The sequence below is a fragment of the Buteo buteo genome, chromosome 1 (assembly GCF_964188355.1).
Source record: "Buteo buteo chromosome 1, bButBut1.hap1.1, whole genome shotgun sequence".
Lineage (NCBI taxonomy): Eukaryota > Metazoa > Chordata > Aves > Accipitriformes > Accipitridae > Buteo > Buteo buteo.
In genome coordinates, this window is record NC_134171.1 from 35,717,316 (window position 1) to 35,741,839 (window position 24,524).

Here is a 24,524-nt window from a genome sequence, read left to right on the forward strand (position 1 = left end):
TTGTAATTTGCACAGTATCTCAATAACTTTTAAACTGCAGGGAAAGGAACAACTGAAAGATTAGACGTATACAGCCTGCTCACAGATGCTCCTTACTGTGAGAACCATACAGATAATGCACAACTGTAGCTACAGGCAAAACTTCCTTTAGTAATGTAATACAGGTGGGAGATGTCAGCTTACATTTCCATAGACACCCTAATTACCACCAGCTAATGATCTGCTCCTTGGAGATACTCATCAGTGTCTTTCCTTACTTAATGACTGTAAATTATTTAAGGTAATCTTGATTTAACACTATATCTCCTGATAACAGATTTCTTAGTTTATTCACACCTAAATGATGATTTTAAACTTATCGATAATTACTAATTTTTAATAACTTGACTTTTTTGACAGAAGTATCCAAGTTTCAGATTTTACCCATTAGATCATTTATTCATTTTTCCAGAGGACACTCCCACCATATCCTTGTCTGTCAAAAATGGGAAAAGAGGAACTGTCATTAATGGTTTAATTGTGGTATTGATATACTATGCATTCCTTAAATAAACAAACAATGATATGAGATGTCAACACAGCCTCCAGTATCTTTGGTTAGGGCACAGCTTTGTCTTCTTAGTAATTTCTTCAACATATGCAGAAAATTTTAAATGTAAATTTCTCTCATTTTTCAATTTCAGTTTGGAGAACAGTGTCACAGACCTTTTTATTTTTAGCTCTGCTCTTCAGGAAAGAAATATCTTGACACTGGTAAACTTGAAAAGTAAGTGTAAGTGCAAATTTTTGTAATGAAGATGTTTGAGCTACGTTTACATACTAGGAAAATGGAAGAACCTAGAATGCTTAGTAAGTATATCAGTAGTTTTAGTCCAAAATGAATGAAGCTTTAGATAAAAGTAACTATTTTTTGTTGCACCTGTGTTTTAGAAATATTAAATCCTGTGCCACTTTGGTTTCTCATTAATATATAGCGTATATGGAAATGCGTGCATAAGGCAACTCTTCTGATACTTTGGACTATATCTACTTACATTAATGTTTGTGAGTAGTGGATAGAGAGGCAGGATTCAAAAGAAAAATATCTTGTGATCTTCAGAACAGCTTGGAGTGACTGTTGCAGACAGGGCCCTTATCCTCCTGGATATAAGCCATGAAAACAAACCGATAGTCTACCAAGATAAAGTCTTTACCTTATCAGTCCTCACAAGCCTGCAAGTAAAAGCCTTTGCTGCCTGTGACTGTGTCTTTGTCCTGGCTTCAGCTGGGATAGAGTTAATTGTCTTCCTAGTAGCTGGTACAGTGTTACATCTTGGATTCAGTATGAGAAGAATGTTGATAACTCACTGATGTTTTCAGTTGTTGCTAAGTAGTGTTTAGACTAAGTCAAGGGTTTTTCAGCTTCTCATGCCCAGCCAGGGCACAAGAAGTTGGGAGGGGACACAGCCAGGGCAGGTGGGTCATCAGTCAGTGGGTGGTGAGCAATTGCACTGTGCATCACTTGTTTTGTATATTCCAATCCTTTTATTATTATTATTGTCATTTCAGTATTTTCATTACTATCATTATTAGTTTCTTCCTTTCTGTTCTATTAAATTGTTCTTATCTCAACCAACAATTTTTACTTTTTTTTTTTCCCCCTGATTCTCTCCCCCATCCCACTGGGTGTGAGGGAGAGTGAGTGAGCAGCTGTGTGGTGCTTAGTTACCAGCTGGGATTAAACCACAGTAGTCTTACAAACGTCTTCAGATAAATTTTTAGTTGATTCCAGTTGGAGATTTGCCTGAATCAAGACCACAGGAAAAATTGTATCATCATACCTAAATATTACACAGAACTCATTACACAAAGATCCTGAGCAGGCACCTGTTAGAAAGACCATGGAGTCTGTCCAGAGAGCTGTGCTGTGTGATGAAAACTGAATGAAGTTCATAATTTGCACTTTCACCATTTCAGTGTTCAGACTGGAGAAGACGGAGTGACTTAATTAGTTACTAAATTGCACTTTATCAGTTTTTAAAATCTGAACAACCAAACACTGGGGGAAATGTCAACTCCTGAACTTCAAATTAGTGTAAAGTAACATATTTTGAAGTCTTCCAAGCTATATTTATGGGTTTTTTTGTTCTGTTTACTGCCCTCTGTCACAATGTATTTGCTTTTTCATTAGGGCACTATCTGACAAAAGACCAGATCTATGTAGTCTGTGTAATTCTTTGTCCTTCTTTGAACTCCTGAAATCAAAACTTGGAACCACCATGTGCACAATGAAATTAATAGTGTTCATTGAACTTGCATTTCAACCATTTCCAGCTGAAGTCATGAGGACAACTGCTTTGCTATCCCTTTCCTCCTTAAACTTCAATAAAAATTTTTCTTCTTTAAATTTAGGTTGCTTCTTAGTTTCTAGAAGTGTACTACAGAAAACAATTTTTACTCAACCTCTTTGGAGAATCTACAGTACATCTGGCTGGGAAAGTATACACAAGAAGTATTCAGCAGTAGATTAGTGTTTATACTTCTGAGCAGATCTATAAAGTCAAAGAAAAAGTCAATATTTTATTTTTACCATGTTTCATATCACCATGGATTAGAATTTGTACCCTGTTAATTTTAGTCATCAAGGTCTATTTTGTTTTTCTGTTATCTCTGTGAATGGAAATAAATATTTCCCTGCATGATAACAACTTATTGTTATGAATACTGATTATTCCAAGCAAACCTCAATGAAACATTTTTCCAAATAATTTGATAACAGGATTTAGTTCTTTCTCCTGAAAATATATCTTGCTGAAGAAGTACAGGAAAAGTTAACTTGTAAGGTTGGCAACCAGCAAACATACTGGCACAATGATCCTCCTGAAATAACATTATATAAGCAGTTAAAGTGCCAATGGGTATATTTCTTCACTGCTATAACAACAACAACAAAAAAGATCTGGGCTATGTCAAAAGAAAATTGATAATTTCAAAATATTTGGAACAAAAAGGTTGTCTGCAAGTTAGAAGAATAAGTGAGCTCCTTCCTTATGCACTTTGTCTCAGAAGCAGGAAAGACTTTTGTTTCAGTTAAAATCAGTATGATATTTTTGGAATGGCCATTGACTTGGCTGACTACTCTACAAATTTAAGAAGAAACCTTACTGCCCTCTCTGTAAAAGACAATGACCCATCTTTGCAGCTTCTCCCCAAGCCAGTTGTCAAGCACTGACTGCAGGAACCTAGGTACAGAGTAATTCGTGATATTGATCAAGGTCTAGACAAACAAAGGAACTTCATGCAAACTTCTTTGTGTTTTAAAATGTGATGAAATTAAGGCAACTCTGAAGTGTCTTTGCTGGAAGTGAGTTTCATTGCGGAGAACCTTTCATAGCCAATAAGCTGGTTTACAACTTGTCTTTGAAAGAGAAGGAAGCAGGTTACAGAGATCTGAATGGGCTCTACAATCATTCTACAATCACCAATTACATATTTTTAAGATGTCAGTGATCATCTTGAAGTGCCAGGATACAATTAGGAGCCAATCAGGAATGCAAGAACAACAAAATATTTCCTAACTGACCTTCCCTATTTATGCCTGGGCAATAAACATGCTTGGAAGAAAGATTATATTTTATTGTTCATCAAACATGTTTATAACACATTATATTGTGCAAAGGATCGTATTATTGTTATATTTTTCAGTATATCTATATATGCATATCAGTAAATACATTAGTGTATGTATATACTATAGATATGGCTGAACATAGGGAATTTTGAATTAGTGCAGTTCCACTGTCATGTTCTGAGTAAATAAAATAAAAATAAATGAAAGTATACATGACTACATTAAACAACATAACTGTCTCCAAACAATGTTTTCTCTAGCTGTCAACACATTAAATTTTCATACATAAATAACAACATCCCTATACAACTCAGCTAGTCAGGTATGCAATGATGGGTTGGATTGTTCCAAGATGAAAGCTACACCTCTGAACACAGAATAAATTACTGATTTCACAGATTTTACCAGTTGTACGACAATTTACTGATAAGCTGATAGCTGTAGACTTATGATCTATGGTATAAAAAAAAAAGTGCAACATCTAGAACCATACTCAGCCTTCTAACACATCTACCTGTCTATCACCCTCTGGCTAGTATTTGAAGGTGGAAAAAAAGATAAAATACACCATTGATTTGTCCACTGATTAAAAACATAGCACTGAAGAAACTATCAAGTTCAGCTTTTCAACACAGCATTTTCTTAAAATAGCTAATAAGATCTCTGTGTCAAAATAGCAACATAAAAGTTTTGCCTGAGGCTGGGTATATCTTTCGGGATGAACATAGCCCATGCTTAATGAAACAAGTGATGCACATAAGAAATAAAAACTGAACATCAGATGGCTATTGCACATGGTCACTCAGGCCACTAGCAGAAAAAAACTAAATAGGCAAAGTTTTCTGAAAGCTCTTTTTCCTATTTCTTTTCATGGAAGAAAAAAAAAAGGAAATAATCACACATAGGATAATGTCCTTAAAGAAAATCCCTCCAACTGCCAGTGAAATGCTGTATCTGAGCAATAGTACCACCCATAACTTCAGGTGTTAGTTTAAGACAATGTGAATGTCCCTTAAAAGTCACTGCACGTTTTGAAAAATGTCACTGTGTATCTGTGCCTTACTGAGCATTGTATCAGTCCTGTCCCAGAGGGTGTGACTTTAGGGGCAAGATAACTGGAAATATTCAGAATCTGCCACTTTTCCTCAAAATCTCCAAAGAAAAGATACCTCTGCTTTTGTTTTACATAAAAGGAGGAAAAAAATTGCAAGTTTCAATCAGTTACTTGGAAGATATCGCTATATTAAGGGGAAAAAATAGAAATAGTCACTATTGGTAAATTTTCCTGTCTAAATAAGCTTGATCTATTCAATTTAGCACCAGCTGCTACAAAATGAAAGTAAAACCAGACTTCCACTATTTCTATAAATGCTTTAACCAGCAAAGTGTTAAATATCTGCTTATAGAAACAAATAACAAATCAAATTACAGTGAGCAATGTTACAGCTAAATATTTCAAAATAAATTAATTTTAATCTATCTTTGGCATGCTGTAAAAGGTGCCATAATTGTACATGGGGAAAAAAAATCAAATTTCCATGCCTAATTCCTCTTTCTAGAAGTACTTCTGTACTTACTCACTGACAGGAGAAAAATACTGTGCTTTATGTGACCTATCACAAGTAAGTCCTGCAGGTTCAATCAGACCCTGCAGCCTGGTTATATATTTCACTGAGGGATAGACTGTGAAATCTTTATTTCCTCTGCTAAGCAATAGGCTGTATCAAAACACCTCCAACGCAATGAATTAGTTTGCTTAGTCTCTGAAGAAATCATGATCTTGAAAAAATTTAATAAAGATGACTTTAATAAAGATAACCTCATTAAGCAAATTCTTACAGTTAATTGTTTCCTCCACTACAGAAGAGGTTTCTGGTCTTTAACTTAATGTTAGAATGTACAAAATTTTAGACTACTGTTCTTCAAGCACTGCAACATCTCAGTTAATGGTGGCACTAGAAACTACCATCCATTTAATCAGGATAAGATTTGCAAATAAAAGGTTGAAGAGGTTAGCCTACAGATAATTACCAATTTTAAAAGTTCTCAATGAACAAAAGGAATGTTTCTCAAGCGCATTGCAATGCTATTTTCTCTGTAAAATGGCAGAAGCCATTTGAGAGTGAATGGAGTCATTAAATATACCTTATTTTCACCTGTAATTTAAACAAAAGCAAAAAATGTCGGCCGAGAGGTGACAGTTGAAGTGTAAGCTGACTGTTCAGTGGCACCTCTGGAGGACTAGTGGTTACATATAGGACAGAAAGGTCAGCCAGGGAAAAGACATTAAATGCAAGTTTAAAACATTTAATCTTAGAACAGGTTCCTGCACAAATTCTAAAAGGAATCTGAGAACACATTTGCTGCTAACTATATGCCTCTTGCATATCATTTTAGTGCTTAGCAACAATTAATGTAGATATTGTGATCTTCAGGTTTTGTTAAAAAAAATTCATAACTGTTTTAAGTAGGAAACTTTTATAATAAAGAGGGAAGATGTCTGAAATCCAAAGTATTTCCATGTATGCAGAATTTCCAGGGTGAAAAACATTAATCCTGAAGAATTTATCCTTGCACTTTGCTGGCAACAACGTCACTACTCAACATATCCTGAAGTCCTTTCTTAATATAAATAGATAACAGCTGGACACAGGTTATTTTCCTCCAGCGGCTGGCCACATACATACATTGTTAATACAGAGACAACAGAATAATACCGTTTGTCAATTGCAGTCAGAAACAGAGACCTTTGTAGTTTTTGTCAAAACAGGGCAGGAAAATTAAAGTTATGTGTATTTTTTGTAGAGAAACTGTAAAAGGAGTGGATGTGGAAACTTCAGTATATGCTGCTGATACTATTTAATTGCAGGAGGAAGTTTTGGAGTCTGGCCATTGAGAATGTCTTTGAATGAATTACTTTCATTAATCAGTTGTAAGAATTGGTATGAGAATTACTGTGGAAACTTAATATGCCTCTATTTTTATTATTTTCAAAACAAAACTTTAAGAATACCTATCCTCTTCTGTTTTGCTATACAGCAAATTAAAGGAATTATCTTTTTTAGTATTTGATTTGGCATGAAAATGTTAAGGCAACCATGACAGCAGTGTCAGTAGCAATACTCAACTGAGTGACAATAGGGACAATATGTAAGTGGTGGAACGTGAACCTTTAAGGGAGCAGCATGTTCTGACCTGGTATAACTTTGATGAGAACTCTCTGACTTATGCGTTCTTTCATTTATGACAAAAGTCCTTATTCCCAGAGGTGCTCCATGTAATCGAGCTTTTAGTGAAGTGGGATGAGTCAGTGATATGCACAGCAGCTACTCAAATTTACTTAGATAAGAAAGAACACACTGCTATACGCCAGAGAGTTTTTTACTCAGACTCTTAATATAAGCCATTATGGACTGAAGAATTTGTTGCAGTGATAGTTGTAATATTTGAGCAAATTCAGATTGGTAAGCAGTTTTATTAAAATAGATTGTGTTCCATCATAAATACACTTAATAGTCATACTTCCAAGTGTCAGAAGAGCAGACATTTAAAAGAGGTTCCTATTAATGCTTCCATAGGTTCAAGCTGGAATGGACGTGACAAATACCCTTTTGTGGCTTTTAGCATTTTTATTTTTGTCTACTTTGAAATGCAAGGTTTCAGTATCACCGCAGGATAATGAAGCAAACCAACACAATTCTATTAAATTTCAAAGAAATTTCTAATTTTGTTTTAAATGAGGCATAGGACAAATGCGTCCAGCTTAAGAATTTTCTTCAAACCCATTCAGCCATCTCTAAATGAGTGGCAACACATCAGCTAAGTCATTAACATGGAAATAGCTTGTATAGCACATGATTCTTCTACATTTAGGGAACGCTTGAGCAAAAAAAAACATTTTTTGTCATGTAGCTAGTCCAAGCTCTGCAAATAGAGGAACAGTAGTTTCGCGCTACCAAGGTAATGGAACTGGATGGTCTGATATAAAAGAAAACAATATTCTGCAGGAGAGCAGAAAGACCTAAGATGCCTTCATCCCATGCTCTGATAGTCCTTGCTATCGGTCACACACATACATACCCATCCCTACTGAGCACAATCTCTTTGGCTTTCAGACAAGAGGAGTCTCCTCCTTCTCTGCACAGACAAAAATGGGTAAAAACACAGGCACTTGCACAGACACCAGACTCTACTTTCAGCTGCCCTGAAACAATTTGAGTTCACTGAGATCACTGCTAATTAGAAGGTCAGTTAAGAAATTAACATATGTCCAGCTTCTGGCCTACAAAACCAAATAAAAATGAAGGCACCCCTAAGAACTTTATTATGGTTACTAGCCATTCTGCTCAAGGCACTTGCTGAACACAAGGCTACCCTATATTCCCTAGAAATATTCCTATGTCAAAGGGAAATTTCCTATTTTTCGTAAGGGAAATGCAAAGCTTTAGAACATAAGAATGATATTTCTGGTTTAGGGAAAGATTATGGCCACACTTTTTATGAATATTTTCTCATCATGCTTTACCAGCTTATGTTTGATTGCAGAGTTATGTGACATTTGATATGTTCATAGCATGGGCAGAGACTAAAATAATTAATTGTATTGTATATGAAAATAGAAAATTTGCTAGGAACAAGCTACTCCCATTCAGAGAGAAAATCACAGAATTTCAGCTGCAGTTTTTATATGGGGGACTGTACACAGGGCTGATTTTTTGCTCACATTCTTAAGAACTTTCTGAAGTTATTTCCAGAATTGTTTATGCTATTCTGCAATTGAATGCAGTCCATTCCTTCAGAGAAAGTCTCTAGAGTTTAGGTTACAGTTTCTTCATACGATAAAAGGAAAATTAAAAAAAAAAAAAAAAAAAGAAAAGAAAAACCAACTATTACTATCATCAAAGGGGTTTCTCCAGCTTTTATTTGACCATTTTTCAACTCTTCCTTTCAGCTAAAATTACATTATTGCTAGACTAATTTGAAGACCTCCCCCTCTTCTTTCTTCTCCTTTTACCTGATAGAAGCACTAAGGCCAGTAAGCAAGATGAGTCAGAGCAGTTTTGTGCCTTCTTGGTGCAGGAGTGGTTTTCTGTGGGAGTGTGCATTTATGCATGAGAAAGGGAGAAATGACCCCAGAAAAGGAGGAGGAGGATAGAAGGGAGTAAGCTATGTCAAAATGGCATCACAAAATATCAACTGTAAGAGAGATTTTGCCAAAGAGAGTGAAAAGTGGGTGATGTTATCCAGGCTTATTTATACATAACAAAGCCTATAAACACGCAGTTCAAATAAAACAGAATGGGCAAGGGGCCAAATCCACCAAAGGTGGAGGACACACAAGTTTTATTTGTCTAGCGAACTCCAGTAAAGTACAAGTTATATCAAAAAAGAGTGCCTACCAGCATTCATGGTTCTGTATTATTAGACAATGAAGTCAGTCAGTACTCCACACAGCAGAGCATGGACAAAGTTCCTCCAGCAACTACAGCTGTGGTAACTGGAACCAGAAGCAATACAGACATGGAAAAGCAACACAACACCGCCCCATGCAAGGCTGCATTTGGTTAATTAGCCGTCCAAAGAGACCAGTTCTTTGTTGTATGCTTCAGTAAGATAATTTTTTTTCTTTGTTTTTTTTAATCCTACTCAGATATCCAAGACTGATAATTACTCTCTCACATTTAGTTCAAAGCACAGGTCAAAAGACTTACCTTTTTAGTTGAGCAAGCAGGTCCAAGGAGGCCATGCAAGTTAATACACTGAAAAAGGAGACCTCTTTTTTTCAAGTAAATTAATTTTGCTGAAGGTAGCAGGGAGGAAAGAAAGGGTGGTGATTCAGGACAGGTGGCAAATGTAGGGAGTATCATAATAAGAATACAGTTGGACACATGACGTTTTAAAAAAACCAGAAACACCAAATCACAGAGGATCTATTACTAGGTTAGAATAAATTTTCAGCTAATTGGGTGAACATATCCAAGTTCTTCAAAGCACTTGTGAATAATTTTTCTTAGCCCTTCCCTCAGTCAGAGGCTTTTTAATGTTTAAGAACATTAAATCCATTGGTCTGGTAAGACATACCATGATTCCTTTGTACCATGTATCCATGACGCTTTGTAATGTGATATGTTTGCTTTTAATTTTTAGCATTGAATTAATATTTTGTTTATATAGTCCTAATTTGTTACAAATTGTTTCAACTCAATTGAATTCACTGTGAGCTCTCTCTAGTTTTCTTCTTTCTATCATTTCTTATATTTGTTCTTTCAGCTTCACAGAATTTCACCTTCTCTTTCTACTGTATTTGAAAGGGCAACTCCTATAAGGGCATAGCACTCTCCTCTGTTTTGCATTGTTTTTTCCCTTTGCAAGAAATATCCAAAATATACATTGGCATTGGAATCAAAAGATTTAAATAATTATTGCCTATTTAGCCAATGAAAGTCCTTTCTTGTAGATGATTCACAGAGAAGTAAGAAATAATGTCAACTCCTTCAAGTATGAAAAAAGGGCATGAGATCTTGAGACTGTGTCACCATGTTATGTTGTCCTCTGGATGGAAGGACAAACTTTGGCTGGGATAAACTGAGATGAGGTGGAGAAAGAAAGAGGGTACCTTCTTTCTTCCAGATGTATCATCATGTTCCACCTCATCTTTAAGATCTACTTGCCCTCAGGTGCAAATAAAGGAATATTTCATTGTGTGCTCACTGAAGGCTTTTTCATTTATCAGGAGCACTGGCTAAAATCTGAATGAGAATTACTATTCTGAATGAGATGAGCAGAAGTCATCTCACACTGCAGTTCAAGAGGGGATTATGAGAATACATCAGGAACTGGATATTCAAAGTATCTGTCTTTCATAATGTCCCATGACATCTCCTGGAACTAAGGACTGATGTTTCTTGAGATCCTTGGTATTCCATATTTGGCAGATAATGTAACTTGATGTATAAGATGTAAGACACCCCAAGGTGGAACAGGTTTATCTAGAATTCTGCCTGAACATATACCGTTACATGATACATATTAGCATTTATACACTCTTGCTCACTTCTGTCACCTGACTGTTTCAATCTTGATTGAGTAATTGCTGGAGTCAAGACTGATGGAACAATATTCTTTGTATTTCCTTTCCTTCAAATGAAAATATTTGGTAATTCATAATCTGCTATTTATTTGGAGAAATTTAGAAGCAGGAAAAATAATATCAAATCTATTATATAGGTATATAGTACATATGCATAGGTATACAAAACTTAGATGAAATCTTCCTGATTGGATATGAATTTTTGGACATGGGAAATTTTATGAATTGGATGAGTTCTGCAAAACTGCAACTCTAAACAGCAGAGGAAACGAGAATTATTTTAGCTACAGGAAACATTTGACATTCATTATTTTTGGCATATCCCTCCATTCTTGTCCTTTTCAAAGAGCTCAGAAGAATTCGTATTCATAATGATAGTCTGAATGACCCTACATGTACAAATAAAATCATAAAAGAAACAAGAAAGCAAATATCATGCTTTCTATTCATGAGACTTCTGCAATACAGGAAGGAAAAAAAATGTCTACATGAAGCAAGAAATGTCTCTGTGATAAGATGTGTCAAAAAAAAAGCTTTTGATTTCTTTTTTTGGTAGTCACTCAGCAGCATATAGTCATACAGTCAGCTGCTTCAGTTATTTTTTTTAATCCAGTAATCATGAAATGGTGCATGTCATTAAGACTATCTCTTTGAAAAATTAGTTCTTTTTTATTTTAGGGGGGGAATGGCTTTTAATAACAAAATAGTCAACATTTTTCTAATGCAACTCCAATAAAGGTCTCCTAACACAGTATATTTCTACAGAGTTAGCTTTGTACTCATTTATCTCATAAAATCTTCTGGGTACTAGATGTCCCAATTTATGAATTTCAGCTATTAGGAAGTGCATGAATTACAGCCATTTATTTTAAAATTCTGTTTTAAACACTGTTTCCAGCCCTCTAACTAGGTTAAGAAATGAATGAATTTATTCCCCTTTAGGGTCTGAAACTTAATAGCAGACTTCAAATGCAAAAAATAAAGAAGGCTCAAAACCCCAGACTTCAGTGAAAGAAAACTACTCACATAGGCATTGTATATGCTGATGCATTAACTGAGCTGAGGCTGATCCTTCCACCTTACTTGGTCATTTAAAGAAAAAACCTAACAACCAACACATATGTGTCCTTTTCTTTTACTTACGTTTCTTGTCTATTTCAATTACTATCTCATTAAAGCAGGAGCTGCTTACCTCTCTGCATTAGTATGACCTTGGCAATGTAACAGACATTATCATGTCCTGATTAACTAATACTATATGCAGTTTCCAAACTGGTGCAGCAAAATTTACTTTGATGACAGTATTTTTACTTCTAGCACTTACAAATCAGACTCAGATCATGACTCAATGTCTTCTTTTATAAGCAAAATACTCCACAGCTAATATCTTTTCCATGGCTGTTGATGTGCATATTATTCCTTCCCAAGGAAGGCTACATGCTAAACTAGGTAATGAATTGTTCAGAAGATATGTGGTTCAAAGATATGCTTTTTCTTGATCAGCAGGAAAAGTTTGCAGCTCTGTATATGAAGAGATTTATTTCTAAAGAGACTTTGGGTAATGAAGTATGGTTCCTGCTGAATCAGAGGAAATTTGTAAGGAACCATCTTGGTTATTGATTTAAGTCCCCCACAGTCACAAACAATGGGTACAAATTGAGTGAAGATAGTCCTTTTAAATCACTGCCATTAGATACAAACACCTCAGAAGCTCCTGTATGCCACTGGAAGAAACCAAAGGTATCAGCAATGTCTTAGTGAATTTGCTGGATGCAGATGTCACATTGACAGTTGAGGGGTTTTTTATTTTCCATTTCACCACTAAGGCAAAAGCAGTAACCTTCTCTGAGGACTACCCAAAGGCAATTCAGAATTGAACACATCAATAGTAAAAGCTTAACTATAACTTCTATTTTGAAGAAGTATGCAGAAACAGAAACTGTTTAAATTGCCTTTTTAAAAGCTGAATCATCCATTTTCAGGCCTCTTTTCCATACTGAGACAGGGGAAACGTTTCTCCATTTAATCTGTGAAGCTATCAAAGAGTGTCTGTGTAGACAGAATCCCTTTACAGTGAGTTAAGGACTAGTTAGCTTTTCAGCCTTGTTTCCCAGTTGCGCTGTCTGCCTGTCTGTCCTTCAGTATTGCATAATAAATTTTGGATCCTGTGGCCACTTTCAAATGGAATTAAAACCCGACTATTCCTACTGTTTCTTTAACAACTGGCAGAGTGGAGAATAGGGTTCCAAATTAGTGCCCCTTCCCCAAGTTAAGGGAAAGGCTACTGTCTTAGTTCATCTCTATGAGACATCACAAAACCACTTTGGGAAAGAACAGATGCATGAAGTAGGGAGATGCACTTTATAACGTTCCAGCCCCAGCAAACAGTCCAGTCATGAGATACAAGAGCTCAGGAAATGAGGTCTTATAAATTCCAGTACTCATGGAGCTATTGATGGAGATGAATCCTTTTAAATAACCTTTAGGTTTGCCAGATCTTATCACTTAGCCCTATTGATAAATGTGATATATTATAAATACTAAGTTAGACTAGACTTGAATGACTTAAGTGTTCCAGTGACAACTTACCCTCGGTGACTTCCTGATTTAAAGACATGTAAGAAAATGGCTTCAACAGGCATTATAATTTTTCCTTTATGCAAGACAACCACACACACATCTATAACTGCAAAAATATGGAGTACATCACACTGCCGCAGCTGAAAATATCTATATTATGAATAGACTGCAAAGAACAACCATTGGGAAAATGAACATGCTTATTCTTCCATCAGAAAGACCTTCTTTATGGAAGCAGATTGTTTCAAGGGAAGGGCAAAGTGAATAATTACCCAGGCCAGACTTAGCCTGGGAGCTCAGTACCTTCCACTGCAATCAGTTCAAACAGCTTCGTCTCACTTTTGTAGCCTGTCTTTCTACCCAGCGTACTACTCCCCACTGTGTATCAAGTTTTGCGCTCCATTCATTAAGAATGCCAGCCTGAATGTCCCCCACAGACACTGCTGTGCTCTCATTGCAATTGCCATGCAAGGACAAAACTACCTGCAGGTGTCCACAACTATTTTCTTTTCTCTCAAAATTTGTATGTGCCTTGTCACCTACAAGCATACCTAGTCAATTCCATAATCATAGCTGTCTTGCTGTTAATATGCATTAATAATTGCCTTCCACCCTTGACAAATGAATCCTTGGATTAGGTAATCCTTTAGCTCCCCATGAATAAAGCTTCTAGCACAGTGGGGCCAGGGGAGATGAGTGGGCCAGGATAAACTAAAAAAAAATAATCCCAAAACCCCAATGCTCATCTTGTTTTCAAACCCAAACACTTTTTCCAAGGTCCATTCTAATTTGTTTTTACCCTTTCCCTGCTCCTCCATGCATTAACCACCACCCACAGCCAAAATAATGCTAGTTTTATTTGACAATTCCATTTTGATAAATTACTTGGAAGCATTGTAGAAAGAAAAGAAAAACAAAAAAAAAAAAAAAGAAAAAAAATTAGTAAATGTAGTGATACTCTCAAATTTTTATTTATTTATTTAAAAATTACTGGCTTTACTGATCTAATCTTATCTGTGGATTATCTAAGTCTTACAGCTGATGAATACTTTACAGCAGCTACTCCAGAATAGGTCCATGACTATAAAACACTGACCTTGCTCTTTGGAGCAACAGCTTGGTTCTGCCAGGTTCTCTGTATTCACTTTTCCCACTGCAATCAGTGAGCATTAATAAGCCTCTTAAAAGGTATAAGCAAAACTGACAGACAATCAGGCAGTAACACACATCCAGCTATTGTGTATGCTGACATGGTATCAAATTTAGGAAGCAGAAAAATATCAAATTTTTAGTAAACATTTTGAAGATAATCTTGATCCAAAATTCAGTAAACAGTCTTTCAGCCCTATAAAATTACAGAAGGAAGAACTTACCTGATAGGGCTTCTCAGCTTCAGTTTGTAGTTCATATTATTATAGTTACTATTATGAATTATCTAGATATAGATATATTATTGTAATGAACTATATATATATATATAAATACATTAAAAAGACATATCCTATATTCCTAGAACACTTAAAGCATAAATGGGTTATTCCTCTTCCTTCTCCCAAAAAAGCCCCACTTCTAGACAATTATAAAAACAAAATCTTTCTTTCTCTGAGAGGCTGTTTTGTTAATATTCAGCTGTTCATTGATGCTCACAGACGATACCGGTATGGAAAGTTTCCTACCAGATCTAACCCATCATTACTCAGAAGATTTATATTTCCAGGGTTGTGGACTGCCTTAAACAAAGTAAACTTACTGGAAAGATATCCTGAAGGTTAAGTACAATCTGAAGGTCAGTGGCCTTAGTCACCTGCAATAGCCAAGTGTGATTTAGATGATAGAGTAACATAATCTTCTTTTTATCTCTGCTGTTACCAGGTGTATTTTGGCATTTTAACAAAGAAAATCTTGATTTAAACTGGATCTTCTAAACTAAACTATAAGAATATTTATAAAGATATTTTTATTCTACTATCCCTTTTTTTTCAGATTAAAATATCTCTATATTGGGTGCTGTACTTAGTACCCAGTTATTACATTTTGAATGCCATAAAATTTTGGACATAGATTCTAATCTTGGAGGTGATAAAAATTATTCACTTCTTGTAAGGCTATTAGAAAACAAATTTCTCTTTTTTAAAAAAACTTGCAATTTGTACTATAAATAAAGTCATTTCATTACAAAGTGACCTTTATTGTTATCTGAGAATTCACAGAAACTTAGCCCAATCACCTGGCATTCTAGATGAAGAAAATAAGTCACAGAAGTCAAACACCTAGGCTCCATGAGATGCTGCAACCACTCACAAAGAGACTTCAAATCTTCAGTACAGTCCTCTCTCCCTAGGGTATTCCCTCTGACTTCTGCAGAATCACAGCTCTGTGGTCTGCAAGAGCTCCAGCAAATGGGATTTCCAGGTGGGGAGGGACCTGCAGCAAAGAGAGTTTCTGCAGAAGAGAACATGGGGTGCTTTTTCCTATCCGCCCCTCTCACCCAGTAATATCCCATTGTCGATCGCGTGCCATCACCCCAACAGAGAGCCCGCTGTGGCAGGTAGGTAAGTGTCGGAATGGCTCCTGTGAGGGTGTCCAGCCCCACTTTCTGACCAAGCTGTAACTATATGTTGACGTGTGCCTCCTCCAGATCTGGGGAGGGCTCTTCATGGTTTCCTGCTTCCTAAAGTGCCTAGTGCCAGACAATTTCCTGTAGCTTTGGAAAGCCATTGTCAGTCTCCCATTTTTTCCAGAACTCCCCACTGATTGCAAGCATCTTGCTCAAATTCATGCATCTGCTAACTTCTCAATAGTGCTAGGTATCTACAGAATACTCTTGAAATATTAGCAAAGGTGTGAGACAGACTGCCCTTAAACAGCTTACTGGGTTTGGGGTTTAGTTTGTTTGCTTGTTGTTGCTTTTTTTTTTTTTCCCCCAGGTAGCAAGTTCTGATCATTAGCAGTAAAAGAAGCTGGTTTCATGCCACCCAGAACTAAAACTGTAATCACTTTCCATTATAAATTCCCAGTTTCATTTCCTACACTCTGAAAAATTGGTTTGCCGTGGAAAATACTAGTGTCTCAGAAAAAAGAACAGAGCTTCATTTCCATTGCCTCTTTTGGTTTATTTTATAGGCATTATATAATTACTTTTGTTCTGCTTCTATGTCAAATCTCCCTCGTACATTGACACTATTCTTTCGTAGCGATAAAGTAGTTACTTACAAACCCTATGGAAATGTGTGGACAATATGTAATTTGGGAGGAATTATTTCTTATTAATGAATGCTTTTAATTCATTATTTATATTTGCTTGGACACCAGCCCTGCTCACACTGCCACCATTAGGTATGCTTATTTACGTGGGACCAGCAGTGGTTATTATACACCTGCAGATATATTTTCTTCCAGTGATCGGCACACTGTAGCAAAGACAGTCCTGTGCTTGCCATTGGTGTACTCCCAGCACTCAGCACCCGCGTCGTGGCTCTGCCTGTTTCACTGAATCAGAACATTAGCCAGGTTGGGGATTGCACTTTCTAAGTGAGTTTTTCTCAGCCAGGACAGTGTCCATGGAAGGGCTTCCTGAACCGGGTACAGCCACAGGTAGAGGCTGGTCAGGCAAGGTTTTAAAGGAGCCTAAATATCTGCCCCTGGAATTCCAGGGGCAGTGGAAATTGCATGTCCAATTAACATGATTTCTCTTGCAGAACAACAAAAATCCTAAAATTAAGGGATCATAGTTTTACTGCTGCCAAGACCTCTCTTTAATAACATGTTTTCTGTTTTATCACTCCTTTTAAAATTCATTGGGTAACATGAAGGTTTAGTGGCCCATATAACCACAGGAGTCTAATCCCATACTTTAGAGAAGGCTGTCTTTGGTTGTGTGTATTTGTACATACAAACACAGGTGTTCAGACAGAGCTAAAATTTTTTTCCTGGTTCCCTTTAGGCTAAAAAGACCTCATTATATCCAATATAGCTTTTAAGTATTCTCCTCTCCTCCTTTTGTTGTTCTTAATCCATGCACAGTGCTCACAAACTACCAGAATAGGTACTTCACACAAGCAAATACATTCTGACAATATTTCATGAGAGACACAATTCTTAATGACAGAGATAACAAAACCCTCAAGAAATTGTCATTAAAGAAAAAAAGCTGTGATTCACCACCACTGAGACTAATACAGGTAAAGCAGACAAAGGGGGATAGAAAATACTTTTATATGGCTCCACTGTTATTTTCCATTAACCAAAGCATAAACAGCACAGATATGGAGACAGAAGAGCAGTTCAGAGAACACTCAGTCATCAACATATGAAGTTCAAGTCCACATATATATATAATGAGAGAGACTTGTTGCAATGGCAGCAATTTTAATACGTAATTCTTTCTGCAATAATATCAAGGTTGCTACAAATATTTTCTGCCCTTACTAGTTAGACCACAATTGCTTATTTAATCTGGCAGCACTTCCATAACAATTTTATAATCCTTAATGTCATCTTTACTTACCCAAGCAAGAATTTCAGTATGCAAGCACAACTGAAAAAAAAAGAAAGAAACTCAAAATAGACAAATTATTTGTTTCACTTGGTTTGTGTTCTGAAATCTTTAATGCTGTTAAAAGCCAGCAAGGATTTACTTCATTCACAAATCTAAAAACACATTAAAATCAAGAGGTTTTAATGATTTATGACTTATCTTAAGCAGCCAAGACCTGAAATACTATTATTCCTTTTTTGATAACAAACAAAAAAACCAAAACAAATTAGAACTGCCTTAATCAATGGCCTGTAGATACTGATCTTGCATCAGCAATCCACACATGATCTACTTTCCTTAGTTTCCAAGTCAAAAGCCTCTCTGATCCCACCTGACAAGCTGTGGGTTTTTACTCAATTCTCCAAAGGCAGAGCTGGTTTTAAGCATGTACCTGCCATGTTCAACTGCATTCACAAAAACCCTGGGTGGAGAAAACATGCTACCTTACATACCCTGCTGTGACTGTTTACTCAACTCCTGCTCAGATTTTGGCTAACACACAGCTGATGCTAAGGCCTGAGCTATGCTGGGAACAGCACCATTAGGTGAAAGTGAGGGGCACACACCGGCAGGACATGGTGGCCAGAAAGGGCTACAGGTCCTTATGCAGCCATTACCACCTGCAGCTTGTAGTCTCCTGCAGCCATCGTCCTTTGCATATTGATCTTCTGGCAGTTTCTTCAGAATCCACTAACTCATGGAAATGGTATAGACCAAACTTCCAAGCTGGGATGTAGAAATACATCAGTTTACTCCAAAAAAGGGGTTTGAGGTGGATCCAACAGCAGCTGGGCCGTTGAGGCTTTTGTGCCTCTCAGTGTGATACAGGGGATGCTCGCACCATGATGGAAGAGGAAGGATGAGCGCTCTCACTATTGGCTCAGTAACTATTTTGCTCACAGGTGCACAAGTTACAAATTATGAATTAGGAGTTATGAATTAGAGAACTTGTGAGTTAGAAACTTCCTAAATTAATTGATGAATTAGCGAATTCATGTGTTAGCCCTTGTTTGTTGTTTGTATCTTTTCCTAAAGAGCCCATAAAATAAAGTTTCATTTACAGAGCACATTGTCCTGTAAATTTGAGAGACCGACACAGACTGTGACAGCTGCCTTCTCAAGGATTTGCTTGAAGGTTAACTCAAATTCAGATATCTTTCCCCAGCTGCAGCTGATGTTCTGGCTCTGGACTAAGACCAGACATGAGAAGGTGATCAACCTATGATCCCCAACCAAGCGACTACCAGCATAGAGGTAGTCATAAGTTAAGGGACACAAAAAGGCATCTATATCTGTGACAGAAACACTCCCTGGGAGCACGTCCTCTCTGTCCTCTTCAAACCTGGAAAGTCACAGAAGTGAAGAGCACATTACAGCCCCAGGTAAGTGCGCATCATTGGCAGGTGCTGATCTGCCCTCAAACACACATGCCAGTGCACAAAACATTTCCCAAGTAACAACAGTTTTGCTTATTAAACTAAACATGGATGTCATTTTGAGCAGCAGTCCCTCTGGCCAGTTAAAGCATTGCTCAACACCAACAAATACAAAAGGTCTGATCCTATTTCAGGCATACAAGACATCAAGTTAATGATAATTTTGCTGGATCATCATAATTTAGGAACTTTCCCCAAAGCACTGATGTGTAGATCTTAAAATAGTCTAGGACCTGCCTACCTAAAAGGACTCTCGCTCTCTTGACACTGCAACAATCAAAGCTGAAAATCCCTTTAATGTGCCAGAGAAGCAGCTGGCAGGGTATTCCCTGGAGAAGCAACTAATTAGGAGATCTATTAAATCATGAATGGTATGGATAAAGTGCAAAGGGAAAATATTAGTTATTGTTCTTGTAACACAGGAGTAGAAGACCCCAGACAAAATCATTACACACACGGTTTAAAAGGGGTAAAAACTCTCTGTTTGCATAGCACAATTGAATTGTGGAATTCTTTGAACCAGGGTGCTTTGAAGGAGAGAATGTAAATAAGTCTAAAAATTTATTAAATTCCAAGACATGGCTGCAACCTCCATTTGAGGAAGTTCCTAAAATGTGAGTTATTAGGATCTGGGCACTTCTGTTGTGATACTCTTCTTTTAGGTATCTGTTGCTGTCTGTCCACTGCCAGACATGAAATTTACTGCATGACCTTGTAGTTTGATTCATTACAGACTTTCTTATGATCTTAGCACCCAGAAGTTTGAGCAATCACCTCACTCTCCCAATTCCTCCTGTCCCTCTCCCCCATCAGCACAGATACACAGCACTTCCAGATTTTTGTTAGCTTTCAGAGAGTACTACAAGATACATTTCTCTCCCTGGCTCACTGCTATTTGTTTAAAAGCCTACATGAAGAGTACACAAGCCAGGATGCAGATCCAGAACATACATAGTTTCTGTACAGAAAGGCAAATGTATCTAACAAGACCTGGTAACAAGTTAAGAGAGAGAGTCTGGCATGATAATTCTTCTTTATAAAGTTTTTCAGAAACTTTATAAACTTCTCCCCAAGTGCGCTCATTCTTTCTTTAAGACACATAATGTAACAGTTGTCACATATAAAAACAAATTGTGGGGCAATTCCGTGGAAAATTTGATCTTTTAGCAGGTAAATATTATGACTACCCTTGGCACAAGTTCATTTATATTTTCAATTCATGAAACCTAAAAGGTGTATTTTTCACTCTTTTGAATTAATTATTCTCATTTCAGCTTTAGGAAGCTTGTGTTTTGTATATTTAAATCTTCAAATTCTTTAAGAATGCCATTAGCTACTGTTATGTTGCCATAACACAACTTAACTTCTATGACATTTTGAAAAAGAATCTCTGAAACTTAGGAAGAAATAAAGCACACATTCATTTGAATGTAAGGTTGCAATAAAACTAATCCTAGCAAAGTCCTTTGTTACGAAAATTGTTTTGCTCCCTATTTACTAAATTCATTCATGGTAATTTTGAAACAGCAGAAAGATGAAAACTCAATGAATCAAAAAAAAAAAAAACAACCAAGAACTAAAAAAGAAAATTAAAAGATTGCTGGAGTTTGTTATGAATCAGATCAGGCCATCCTGGGATCTTTAGAAAGTGATTTACGAGAAACACACAAAAAAAACAAAACCAGAAATACTCCTCCAAGGAGATGGAACTTGTTAAATTCATCCAAAAAAAATGTGGTTTTCACATTTATGTTCGGTAGGCATTAATATTTCTTTCCCCTCTTGTTCTTAGCCTGGCAACCCATTATTCCAGGGCTCCATAGATGAAAGCTATTACCCAACACACACACCCTTCTCCCTCCCCCCCAAAAAAAAACAACAAAAAAAAACACAACAAAATGAGAAAGAGAAAGAAGAGAAACTTAGCAGATGTTTTTAGAATCTCAGACTGATTTCTTTAACAACAAAAGTAAAACTGAGACAAGCTGGCACTCTACATGAACAAGCAATAATTTTTCAGTAGATTTGGCACATTATCATAAAGCATATAAAATACATTATTGTCGTGGTTTAACCCCAGCCAGCAACTAAGCACCACGCAGCTGCTCACTCACTTCCCCCTCACCCAGTGGGATGGGGGAAAGAATCAGGAAAAGAAGTAAAACTCATGAGTTGAGATAAGAACAGTTTAATAGAACAGAAAATAAGAACTAATGATAATAATAACACTAATAAAGTGACAGCAATAATAATAATAAAAGGATCGGAATATACAAGTGATGCACAGTGCAATTGCTCACCACCTGCTGACCGAAGCCCAGTTAGTCCCCGAGCGGCGATCCCCCTGCCCCCACTCCCCCCAGTTTATCTACCAGATGTGACGTCATGCAGTATGGAACACACTGTTGGCCAGTTTGGGTCAGCTGCCCTGGCTGTGTCCCCTGCCAACTTCTTGTGCCCCTCCAGCTTTCTTGCTGGCTGGGCATGAGAAGCTGAAAAATCCTTGACTTTAGACTGAACACTACTGAGCAACAACTGAAAACATCAGTGTGTTATCAACATTCTTCTCATACCTAACTCTAAAACATAGCACTATACCAGCTACCAGGAAGACAATTAACTCTATCCCAGCTGAAACCAGGACAATTATTAATCTTAACAGAATCACAGACTGGCTGAGGTTGGAAGGGACCTCTGGAGGTCATCTGGTCCAACCACCTTGCTCAGGATGGGCTACCTAAATCTTGTTGCCCGGGTCCATGTTCAATAACATGCCTCTGAAAAATTTCTATCCAACTTTATCTTGTAGCTGGCAGCCAGCAAGCGGTGATGCTCTATTAAGAACTGGGTTTAAAACCTCAGCAAAAAGGCATTATCTTAGCAGGACAGGTTCCGTGGATCACAAACACACATGTAATCATACAGAAAAGATAGTTTGATTTTGCTTTTTAAAAGATGGTCAAGAAACTAACATGTAGAAAAGTATTACATTCAAAGAATGTTATTTAATTTGCCCTTACCCTCTCTGTATTTAAGAAACACCAGGTTTGTATTTGTTTCAGCACTCCCAGCTATGCTTACTCATGGCACAAGCAGTTTGTAGTTATATGATAACATAGTTCGCCACAGGATCTTGTGTCATTCACTGCACTCAGTGGACAAATAAAGAGGCAGAATTAAAGTTAAAAGCACAAACAAAAATCTAATACGTCTTAGTTTTCAAGTACTTGGCTTTACAACCCAAGTAATGTTCCCTAAACATAGTTTTTATGGATGGAATGGACATGCATAATCTAAGAAGCATTACAAATTAGGGTGCCTGACACTTAAAATTCTACTAATTTTGAACATGTGTACTCTGGCACTTCAGATAATTGCTAAAGCAGAAGCTCCCTCAGGATGTTGTTTGGTCCTCTTTGCTTGCTGTGTCATACTCCAGTGAGTTCCCTCTCCCATTAGTATCAAGGGGATTTACACCCAGAGAACTATCATGTGTCCTAATCACATTTTCTCACTAACATGACCTTTTCACATGTGATCATATCAGGTTTGCTGAAGATGAAAAGGCTTGACCACAGTCAATATGCAAGTAAGAACTGCAGGTGAAGGGAAGATTAGGGAAAAAATATATGCATACAGACACATACACAAAGCCAAGACAAAATCATATCACATTGGTTTAGAAGCATGTTTGCCTTCAGAAAAGAAAATTATAGTAATTTTCTAAAATGAATACATACCATTTAAAATATTGATGAGGATATAAAAATCCCTATGTGACCTTTTCAGAAGGTTTGAAGTCTCAGTTTGGCTGTGCATTAACTACTCCATATTGTGGCTTGAATTTAAAATGTCCTTAGGCTGAAGGGCCTAATGAGCAGACACAAAGGCCTGGTGGGTGCGTGAAAGCCAAGCCAGAACATACATGTAATTCTTGTTGGTTTGGGACCTGCCATTTTATCTTTTAATACTTGTCTCATATACATAGGAGGCAAGAATGCTCTAAAATAGTAAAAGTCTCCTCTTGACCAGTATTTTAAAACTGGACAGAGTATGCCTGAGTAATTTGTTTTACACAGACTAGGTGCATGACAAAGTGGAACTTACTAGCTGTGCAAATAAGTAGTCAATTGGTAATATTAGACGCTGTGTCCCAATTACAGTTTGGTTTGAAAATTTTGCCAATTGGAGACATGAATTCCTGCATTACGATGGGGAATACCAATGACCTCTCTCAAAGGATAAAACTCTCTGGCCAAATTATTCTCGACAAGTCTCCCAAATCTAAGGTTATTAGTTAGGCAATATATCCATGAAAGGCCCTAGGCAATGATTCCTTTGACTTATTTATCATACAGCCACAGACCATCCTTCAGTGCAGGGAGTTCTTTGACAATCATGAGTGCCTAAGTGTTGAGCTCCTAGTGTGGCTGCCAGGTATTAAACATTTTGCACAGAAGGATTGACTCCTAATTTCTTAAAATCAAGGGATGCTAAAAACCCATCTTTTGAGGTCTATAACACCAGCCACAAGTACAAATTAAACTTTCAATTTTTAGTAAAATACATTATTTGTCTGAATTTTACATCTTGATATTTTCAGTGTTTATCAATAGATAAAAGTTAGCCTGAAGTATTTGAAAAGGTGTGCTGCAGGGTATCAGACACCCTCAGAGTCTGGAAAGCATTTTTCTTCAGGTTGTTTTGACTTAGTATAGTCTCTTTTTGCTACAGTTCCAAAGTTTTAAAAAGTTAAAGACTTTGGGAATTAATTGGTTGGTTTGCTATTCTCCTTTGGCTCAGACACACCTCTGTCTTATTGCCCTTCATCATTTAGTTGTATGGATGGACAAACTGTTGTGGGGCAGAATGTCTCCTTCCCTTTCCTAAATCCTGATCCTGTTAATGACGGTCTGTGTGGGAGGCAGCCTCTCAGTTCATTATGAATGCTGCAATCTTATCAGAATCATGCATCCTCATTAATACCTTGGTACCATCACAATGATGCACCTCTCCAGGACAAATATGGGTTGAACAGATTCTGAGATTCACATTCACTGCTTCCTATGATTTTATAGGCTTTAGGAATGTCTAACATATTGCCCAAAATCTTTTAGTTTAGTCTCTACCACTATAAACAGACTACTCTCTGGGAAATCTTCTTTAAGTGATTGACTGGCTTGTGGAATTCATAAGGGGATTTAACTTAATAGCAGCCAGTTTAGGAAGTGACTTCTTAGACCAGCTCCTAAGAAACATGTGTAGACACAG